This window comes from Pleurodeles waltl, chromosome 4_2 (genome assembly GCF_031143425.1).
Source record: "Pleurodeles waltl isolate 20211129_DDA chromosome 4_2, aPleWal1.hap1.20221129, whole genome shotgun sequence".
Lineage (NCBI taxonomy): Eukaryota > Metazoa > Chordata > Amphibia > Caudata > Salamandridae > Pleurodeles > Pleurodeles waltl.
In genome coordinates, this window is record NC_090443.1 from 506,827,826 (window position 1) to 506,838,589 (window position 10,764).

The window sequence follows — 10,764 nt, forward strand, 5'->3', positions numbered from 1 at the left end:
ATGGGCCCACACTTATATGACCTCCAGGTGAGTAAATGAAACAATATTAGGGCGAAGCGGCGGAGCCCCCGTCTTCACACGGGGCCAAAGTCTTCTAATCCGCCACGCGTATGTGCGCCAGGGTGCCGGGCACCAATCTCCAGCCCCGATCGCGTCCTGTATGCGGGGGCATCCCCCGCACCCAAAGCGCTCGAGTGTCTTGGGGTCAGAACCCCTGTAGCGGTCCCACTGCTCTCAGGGCCAAAAACGAGCCCTCCAGGCCCTCAGCCCCCCCGGGGCCAAGCTCAGGATGCCACCGGAGAGGGGCCCACCTCACGGCCCAGGCCGGCGCCCATGCCGCTCCGCGGCCCCGATCGAGTGTCGGGCCGGCTGCTCCTTGCGCTACAGGAGCAGCACGGCTCACCTCAGAGCCCTCACCAGGCAGCACAAACCCCACGGGGGCACTCCTCACTTCGGGGGGGCCTCCAGGCGTCCCCCTGCCGGGCCAAACAGCGGTTTTTTGGGCCAGGGCGGCGGAGCTCGGACAGGCACCTCCTAGCGCGCCACCATCTTGGACACGCCCCGTTGCTGATGGTTTAAGGTGTATCAACAATTTACACTGTCAAGCGTTCAATCATTATGTCCTCAAGTCTTCACACTAGGAATTTTCACCATTTTATTCTGCCATTCATTCTACCCTCTACTTAATCCACTTTGCTTTATCATCTATAGAACATATTTTCTCTATGTCAATAACTTACATTTAGATTCTTCTCTTAACATTGGCACTATTTATGTTGCCATCTTTCCTCATTAACCCAAATCTGTTAGCTTCATTTCTTGATGTCTCACTATGCCAGTTAAGCCATTGCTGAATATTTTAGGCCACATACGTTAATCGAAAAAGCTCTCATCTTGTCACGTTGATGACTTTTACTGATATTACACCTTTATTCTGTTTGAAACCTCTTTCGTTAATGCAAAGTGTTCACTGTGTAGTGTGAAGTGTACCATTTCATACTTTGGCAGAAATTTTTAAATTACAAGGAACATTGGACACTAATTATTTCGTTCGTCCCCTTTGGGCTAACAGCGCGATTTCTGTATCCTTTAAGTGCCTTCTCGTTCCAGTGCATTTATATTAGTGTTAAATCACAGATGAGCCATGTGCTTGATAAAATGCATATTTTGTTACTAATTTATTTATTCAGAATGCCTTCTAGAAGAATGACTACATACACTGTAAGGGTGGTTCTTAAATATCTGTAGTGATAACAGGAATAATCGTGTTGTACAAGTTGAACATTGGAACGTATTGCACATCCAGAAGTGTATTTTCCTTGTTTAATGCATTCGTATTGGTAACCTATAATGCTCAGAGTTATGCTGCTTTTGACAGTCCCTAATTTAGTTGAACAGCCGAGTTAGTGTTTGCAAGTATTTTGCTGCCAAACTACACAAGTTAGAAAGGCACAGAGATGCAATACCTATACAAGAGAAGGGCTGCTGCTACGCTGTACTGCATCTCCACAGACACCATTCCAACAATTTCTAAATCTGTTTGAACTATCAGAAACTGATTATAGTGGTTGTTGCTTTAGGTGTGGTTCACGTTACACATACATTTTATATACAGCATTCACACAGCCAAGCTGTCTCTTACTTTACCCAACAGTCCTGCTCCAAATACCTCACCTATCTCTCACAGGACAATGCATCTTCACCAAAAGACAAGAGTCACAAACCACTATTGCTGCTTTATTTATACCGAAATTGCCACCAGCCTTGTATTTAGAAGCTGTAGGCAACCTCTGAACCCAACAAAATCTATGCATGCCATGGTTCACAGCACAGAAAGAGCGCTCATCACCGCCACAGACGACATATGCATGATCCTGGACAGAGGAAACATGACAGTCCTCTTCCTCCTAGTCATCTGTACAGCATTTGACATGGTTTACCATCCCATCCTTATCTGTCGTCTGCAGGAGACTGGCATCCAAGGACCCCCTGACAGGCACAACATAAGCTGTTAGTCTAGCACCATACTCATTTGAAACTCACAAGCTTGCCTTTGGAGCGCCACAGGGTTTGTCCCTCAGCCCTACCCTCTTCAATGCTTACATGATCCCTCTAGCCAGGGTTATCAATGCCCACACCATCAATATCCTCTACTACACCGATGACAATCAACTAAAAATCTTTCTCTTCGACAAGACCCACAATGCATTGAAAAAGTTCACAGCCTGTATGACTGAAGTCTACAACTGGATTGATGGAAAATGGGTTATTGGTAAGGGCAGGTAAGTACCTACACTTAGCAATAGGCCACTAACCTCCACTTAGGTCCAGTTAGGTCTCATTAAATTAAACCTAGCTCAACCCTTGGTAGCTTGGCAACGAGCGACAAGGCTTAACTTAGGAGACAAAGCATTCAAATATCACAAAACTGTAATTAAATAAAACACAGGAAACAGTTTAATAATCCAAAATCAATTTATAAAAGCTTTAAAATGACACCAAAATGAATAAAATCGGATAAGGGGAACCGGAGACATGAATTTTTAAAGAATTAATGCTTTCTAGCCCATAGAAACAAAAAGTGCCAATCCGGTCGTCTGGTCGCACCTCGACGGGGGCAAAGTCAAAGTTTAAAGCTGACAGTGATGGAGCCCGGCTCAGCTACAGCCCACGGGAGGTCTCGTCGAAAGTTTACCTTAGGACTTAGTTGTTTTTCTGAAGATTTTCTTCAGCGGGACGAACCTGCCAGTCCAGTCCGACCTCCTGGAACTCTTCCTCGGATACGCGTCGCGGGAGCCCTGGGTGGAGTTTATTTGGAGGTGAAAATCCTTCGACCGGGGCAAACCTGAATCTTGATCCGACGCCCTTGGAGCTCTCTTAGGATACACTGCCTGGGAGGTCCCGGTCAACTTCCTACGTTAGTCACTTTTTTTCAGATTTTCTTCACCGGGACGAACCTGCAAGTCAGGCTGGGTCAGGGTTAAGGCAAGCCAGCTAGAGTTGCCGAGGCGGGTGGGTCCCTCTATGGAGCTTTTTTCCAAAAGTTCTCCAAACTTCTGGATCTTCTTCCAGATGTTCTTTTAAGGTTCTTTTGAGGTCCACAGTTCACCCCAAGGTTCCAGAAGCACTGAGATGCTCCTTGAGGGTGCGGACTACAACTCCCAGAATGCACCTAGGGCAAACTCCTTTTTGGCCACTGGACAGTGGTCAGCTGGTTGGTTTCTTCAGGAGTTAGTGCAGGGGACTCTGGCTAGCAAGTTTTCACCTGTAGCAAACAGGGAGTCCCTCCTTGAACCAGTTGAAGCCAGGCAAAGTACTTCTTGTGGTAAAGCCCAAGTGTGCAGCTGGTGCAGTCCTCCAGAGTGCAGTGTCCAGGTACAGGTCAGGGGTCTAGCAGGGCAGTTCTTATTCTTCTGTAATTCTTCCTGGTAGGGTTCTGGTAGGGAACTGAGGTGTGGGTGCAGGTCTGCCAGTTTTATCCTTGCTCCTGGTTGAAAAACAGGGGGGTCCTGGTTCTCCAATCAGGGGCAGGGTCCTTCTCCCTGTGATGACCACTTCCTGGGAAGTGTGACAAAAATCAATCCCAGGAAGCAACATTCCTCAAAAATCCATCATGGCTGAAAGTGATTTTTGGAGGTTACATCTGGCTGAGCCCTCCCACTGGTGTGGCTAAAAATCCTAAACACACCCCTCTCCTAATCTAATCAAGGGGGCACCTAACTGTCTGGGTTTGCAGGATGTGCGGGTGTTACTGGGTTGCTCCAAATGTCCTTCCCTGCCTTTGAAGAACAGTTTGGCAGAGCTCCCCCTTCCTGATTCCCCATCTGCTGAGGAAAGATCTCCTCCCCCAGGCACATCTCTTTGTGTTGGGCCAGGCCACTTTACACCTCATCAAGGCAGCCAGGCTGCCAGAGGCTGGTCAATCAGAGTAAAGCAGCAAAAACACTGCAGGGCTGAAGTTGGCAACTTCTCAGGTAAAGTTTAAAACTCTTTACCTGAACAAGTTATATTAAATCCCAGAACTGTTTCTTAACCATTTTTCCAGCTGTTTCCTAACCATAATTTGCGCTATTATATGAAATAATGTAACAAAGTTTTCTTCTATGAAACAGCCAGTCTTGCTAAAGTGAAAATAGCTTTTCGGCCTTTTTCACTGTAAGGACATGTTTAACGTTAAATTCCTACATGTGCTAATTTTAAGTGCCAAACACCCTGCATTATGGGCAATAAGGCCTGCAGAGGGGTGACTTATAAATGCCATAAGGGGGTACTTTGAAAGGTTGAATTTGCAGTCTAAAGCTGCAACTATCAGGCTACAAATGGTAGGCCTCCAGTCATGTCTGAACTGTCACTGTAGTGGACGGCACAATGTGTGCTACAGTCCACTAGTGATATTTAATCTAAGGTCCTGAGTACCCTTTGTTCTATGTACTAGAAGACTTACAGGTAAGCCACAAATGCCAACCGGGGTTATGCCAAATTCACCATGTTGAAAGGGGGAGCACAGGCACTTTATCGCTGGTTAGCAGGGGAAATGTGCAGAGTTCTACAACCAGCAAAAACACAGAGTTCAGCAAAAGTCAAAAAATCCAGGATGACCCTGAATAAAGGGTACATTTCCAACAGACTTCAAATATGTTCTTTACAGCAGAGCAGCATGGCTGTTAGCTGAGTTACCTCAAGGCTTTCAATGCTACTTTCCTCACATTTTTCTACTAGTGACATAATTTGTCCTTATCTCACAGCTAGGCATAAGGATTGGGGAAACATTTGACATTCGGGTACAAATGTGTGGAGTGTTAAAATACCGAACTCTCATCATGGCAAAAAACGTTGATGCTAAAATAATAGGCATGTAGCAATCGTTAAAAATGCACCACAAAATATGTTATACTTTCCTAGTACTCACATTCAGTGCTTTTGCTCTCTCTCTGATTTTTGTAATTATACTCTTTCATACCTTGTACATTAAACTTTGCTTAATTAATGTCTTAAAAAATAACAGTGTAGATTGTTTTTTCTTTTAGCTCAATTGTTGTGAAAGAGTGTCAGAAATCATAACAATAAATCAAATATAATGAGTCTCTGACAGGGGGCTAAATGCCCTCATAGGAGCTGTAACCAGATAAGTTGAGGTAGATGGGTGGATCATAACATTTAAGTTCCTTCTGCTAACAGTTGGAAATTTCCAAGCCTGAACTTGCCAAAGGGTTACAAAAGATCTAATAGGCATGTTCACAACCCTCTTGAAAACATCATTACTGATTATTCAACTCAGAAAGAATTTTTCTTTAGATATAAAATTTGGCTATAAAAAAGTCCTCTGTCTTCAAAAGGAGAGTTGAAACTGTTTGGAAGAAACATAATGTTTTGGTATTTAGGTTTATGAAAAAATATTAAATATGAAATGGTAAAAGTAAGTCATGCCACACTAGCCTTGCTGCTACCATGTTTAACAAAATATGGTACATTAGTGTGAAAAGCCAAAGTATTTCACGCTGTTAGGTGCAGCAGACATAGGGCTTGATTTGGACTTTGGCAGACGTACTTCGTCCGCTAAATTTAGAGATGATCACTGACCCAGCAGACATCTCTGTACCGTGAGTGGAATCACTGTCACTGTGCTTTACTTCAAGCTACATTTGGTGGACAGTCACCGTTGATTTCTAACATCTTTTCTCCAACCTGTGTTTTGTTTTTCAGAAACAAACTAACAAACTAAAAAATAAAAAACTAATGACCTCCACACGCTTGCACAATGGGTGGGGGATAATAAAAAAAAATCTGTCCATCAACACCAGATTGACAAAAAAGTTGTTACACAGTCTTCTTTACTCCGTCAGGCTGTCAGAGGAAGCTTTTTGTCAACTGAGCCCACAGAGGCTTCATTGATGGAAATATTATGCTAACCCCTCTCTAAATGAGGTGGGCAGACCGAGAGTTTAGTGGACAGAGTACTCCATCATATATGTGACGGAGTACCCTGTGAAAACAACTGAAGCTTTTCTCAGCCGCTCATGAAGACACTGGGATTAGTAAGAGGGTAAGTAATGTCTTCTCCTATTGCATTAAGAATGGTCTCTCTGCAGTGTTCCTCTGAGTATGTCTGCCAGATCCAAGACTGTTGAGTACTTGTACACACTTCGTAGTGTGATTAATTCGTTTGGGTGTAGTGAATGCTCAATTTCTTTGAATTTGACAATTGTTTCAATGGCACTGCCTATTAAAAGCAGCTTTCCAAGGCTTTCAAATGTATGGATCCTTGCCAGTTCACAATTTAGAGGGTGATAGTAGTTTTTAACTTTAAGAGGATGAAAATGTTCTCCTGAACCATCATCAATCCGTTAAAGGATTCATTGCGGTCCTTATAATTTCTAATGTATTAAGATAATACTTGGCAATCTTGGTAGTTGCAGTGGAGAAGACTGTCAAAAGATTGGTGGCCCATGTTGTTGCAGTCACAATGGTCAGTAGCCCTCATTTAGTTTGTGGGTGACCGTGGATGCCAATAGTCAAATATTCAAGAATATTGATAATTCAGATAGCAACCTAAAGCCCCAGGAGAGTTTGTCCTTTCTGAAAGAGTACTAGAAAATGATGGACAAAGGCAGGCACATCACCTTGCAGAACAGTTTCGAATCAATCACTTTCCTGCCATGTTCTGCATCACTGTAGGTTTGTGTCCTCAGTTTCAATAGAGAAAGATGGCGTAAAACATCTTTTACAGTGGTAGCAAATGCAGAAGCAGAGATATTCTCAGCCTGACACAGTTCATCAGAATCTCTATGTGGGTAAAGATCTTTGTCAACTTAACAAATGTAAAGGCTTTATTGTTCCTGACCAGGTATTTCCTATGTGCCATCAACAATTACTGCAAAAAAATAATCGCCAATATGTTTACAGATTTGACAGACAATTGCATGGAATAATAGCTGCAGAATTTCATTTTGGATATTTGGACTTGGATATTCTGCTTGACTCCCTTTAAAAAACTATTTCAAAGGAGGCACATCTTTTGCTCAAGAAAAAGAGTGAAATTCATATTACTGTAATGATGACCTCAAACTGCAAGGCCTTGTTTTGACAGAGGAGCAACAATCTTAATAGTTTTCCAGAGACATATCTACTTGCTGAATCTATTGTGCATTCATTGGTTGAGTAGTTTTATATTGCTCTAGTTGACTCAGTCCATAAAAATTACGTAACTGCTCTGGTGTTTAAAAAAAAATTACTACAGTCTTCCTCCTGGTCATAAAACTGGTAGTATAGAAAACTTTCTTTGACTACTTAGAGAGTTTGCTCAATTTCAACAACTAAGACCTTTAACCATTTTTTAATGTATTATGCGCTTCTTCACTGTTTGTGACTGTGACTAGAAGGAATAAGCAGATGGACAAGAAAGTGGATTAACTGTTCCATTAGACTCAGACCTTTCTCCAGGTCATGCAGTAGAGAGATTTGCTAACTTAATCCAATCCGCTCTATCTAGGCCAGCAAATAAAATCTTACCACCAATCACAGTGTCTGACTCCCTGCCTTCTGTTGGTTTGTCCCGCAGCCCGTTCCGAGCTGGACAATGGAGGACACAAATTGTCCCTATTGTTGCCACTCACAGGATAAGCAAAGTGGGTCTTTAACAGGTGGATTTGTGCTGCAATGATGGGACATCTTGAACAGTCTGTCATGGTGCCCAATTCTCACTCTGTTAGCCTTAAATAGGTAAGACAAAGCACCTACATAATGCGGCATCAGGAACACTTTGGCCTTTAGAGATGCTAATATGGTTAGTTGACACAAGGTATTAAGCAACACTTAATGAGCGATACAAAACCATGATGAGACCCTGTACAAGAATATGCCCTTGGAGTTTCTTTCTTCAATTAAGCCTGTTTCATATTGGTCATGTATTCTCAGATTAGGGGAAGGAGGTACAGGGCACTGTAAGAGGGCAGAGAAATTAATTCTAAAAGAGATTGCCATTGACCAGCAATGTAGCCAAATAGGATGTCCAGTTTTAAAACTCATGTTTTTTTGTTCCACCTTTTCCAGCTGGCCCACTAGACCACAACTGAGGTAGCATGGATTTTGTTAGCAAAACGAAGGGACTAGCCTTTCCAGGGAAATATCACTCCTGTTCCTGTCCAGATGTTTAGTGTTTATTTTCCATCATATATATGTGAAATGGTAAGAGGGGTTTCTGATGGATACAACTACCTGTGGATTCCTCACCTAATGAATACTCCCATGGCGCCAGCATTCAACGGAAATCTTCTTCCTAGTCTTTGCACGTCGACGAGGACGTCACTCTAGCCCACGCGACGCCGTCTGACGTCATACAGGCAATAACAGGTCCTCGACGACGTGCCGACGTCAGTTCCCTTTTTTCCGTGCATTCGAAACGGTTATCTTCGAGGGAGCAACTGTTACTTTTGTGGTTACAGTGTATTTTTTGCTGCGTAGTCCTTCGCTGCAGTAATAATGTCGCAGAGAAAGTCGGGTTTTAAGCCTTGTCGTGAGTGTGGGGGCAGGATGTCAGTTACGGATCCTCACTCCGACTGCCTTTGGTGTTTAAGCTCCGACCACGACGTCTCGACTTGCGATTCATGCCAGCACATGAATCCAAAGGCCCTCAAGGAACGTGAGGCGAAGTTGTTTATGGCGAAGTCGAAGAAAGAAAAACATCATAAGAAGTCTTCTTCGCCAAGGCATCGGCGTCATCGAGACTCCCGGCGCCGTAGAGATTCACGGCGCCATTCAAGCAAGGAGACTCGTTCCAGGTCTTCGGATCGGCGCCGGAGGACTTGGGAGGTCAGTCCCACGGTCACGCCGCATCCATCGACGCCGTTGCCCTCTCCGGCGTCACCGACTTCACCTGGACAGGCGTCGGTGATTGAAGTGGTGCAGCCTCTGGTGTTGTCTCCGGCGTTGCAGACGTCGAGGCCGGCGTCGGGGTCGCCTTCGATACAAGCACCCCAGTATCCGGCTTTTCCCACCCCTGGAGCCGATAGTACCGCATTCCTAAATGCGATGTATACCATCTTCCAACAGATAGCTCCAGGGGGTGCTCCGGCTGGCCCTTTGGCCTTTTCATTGGGTGATCCTGCGCCTCTACGGCCGGCACCCTTTATGCCCTTTCTCCCTTTTGGGAACGTGGGCTCGGCGCCGGTGGCCACTCCGGTGACTTCGGAGGGATTGGTCCCGGAGATTTCCATTCCGTCGTCGGGATTTCGTCCTGTGACTCCGGTGGGTCCATCCGCTCTGAGTGCTCTTTCATCGGCGCGAAGCTACCTGTGGCGCCGGACGCGGCGTCGGTGGCTTCTGAAGATCGGCGCCGATCTTCGGCTTCGGCGGAGGCATTGTCGACTCCGCGTATCGAGCAGAGGCTTTATTCGAGGAGACGTGCTCTCCGTTTATTAGAGGAGCAGGAGTACCAACGAGTCCTGGAAGAAGGAGAACTAGAGGACTCGGGTGATGGACTGCATGGTCTAGATACAGCCAGTGGGCTGGACACTTCCACTGAGTGGGATCTTTCGTCTCCAGGGGAATACACGGAGGAGGCTGCTTCCTTTCACGCAGTGGTACGGAAGGCAGCTAGTTTTCTGGACCTGCCTTTGCCGGTGGCAGAGACAAAACAGAACCTTCTGACAGAGGTGTTTCATCCGGCCTCAGCTGCGGCAGAGCCTCTATTGCCGTTTAATGACGCTTTGCTGGATCCGGTGCTAGAGGTGTGGAAGAGACCAGTATCTTCCCCAGCGGTTCATAGAGCCGTAGCCAGGAGGTATCGAGCTGCACAAACTGACCCTGGCTTTCTTTCTAGGCACCCTACACCGGAGAGCTTGGTGGTGCAGGCCTCCTGTTCATCCAAATCAGCACCTGGTTCTTTCCCGACGGTGCCTGGGGACAGGGACTCGAAGAAACTGGATGCGCAGTCCAAGAAAATCTTTTCGTCCTGCAGTCTGGCGTTGAAGGCCACCAACGCAACTTGTATCCTGGGGAGATATATTCATGCTCTTATGGATGACATTTCCTCATCATTTACGGAGCTTCCCCAGGGTCTTTTGGATGTTGTTTCAGATGCCCAGGCTGCCGCGACCCAGATTATTCAGTCTGGGCTGGACACGACCGACTCGGTGGCCAGAGCAATGGGCACGACTGTGGTGGCAAGGAGACAGGCCTGGCTCCGTAATTCGGGGTTTTCTGCGGATGTGCAGTCAACCCTATTGGATCTCCCTTTTGATGGGGACGAGCTGTTTGGCGCCAAGGCAGATTCGGCCTTGGAACGTTTTAAGGAGAGCAGGGCCACAGCCAAATCGTTAGGACTCCAAGCTCCTTCTTCCTCTGCCTCTTCCAGGATTTTCAGGAGGTTTCGGGGATTTGGGCGTGGCTCTTCCTCCTCTTCCTTTCGGGGGAGATTCCAGCAACCTGCCTCTTCCCATCCCTATAGATCTTTTAGAGGGAGAGGGAGGGCCCGCACCAGAGGAGCCTCTCAGCAGCACTCTGCCTCTTCCTCGTCCTCTGGAGGGGTGCAGCAGGGAAAGCAGCCTTAGGCTTCCACCATTTCCCACTCACTCCTCTCCTGTAGGGGGAAGATTACAGCATTTTCTCCGCAAGTGGAAGACTATTACAACGGACACTTGGGTTCTCAGTATTGTGGGAAAAGGCTACACCCTTCCCTTTCGGGAGTTCCCACCCCTCATCCCGCCCCGCCCATCTTATTGTTCAGAAGAACACCTCCTGTTGCTAGAACAGGAGGTACAAGTCCTC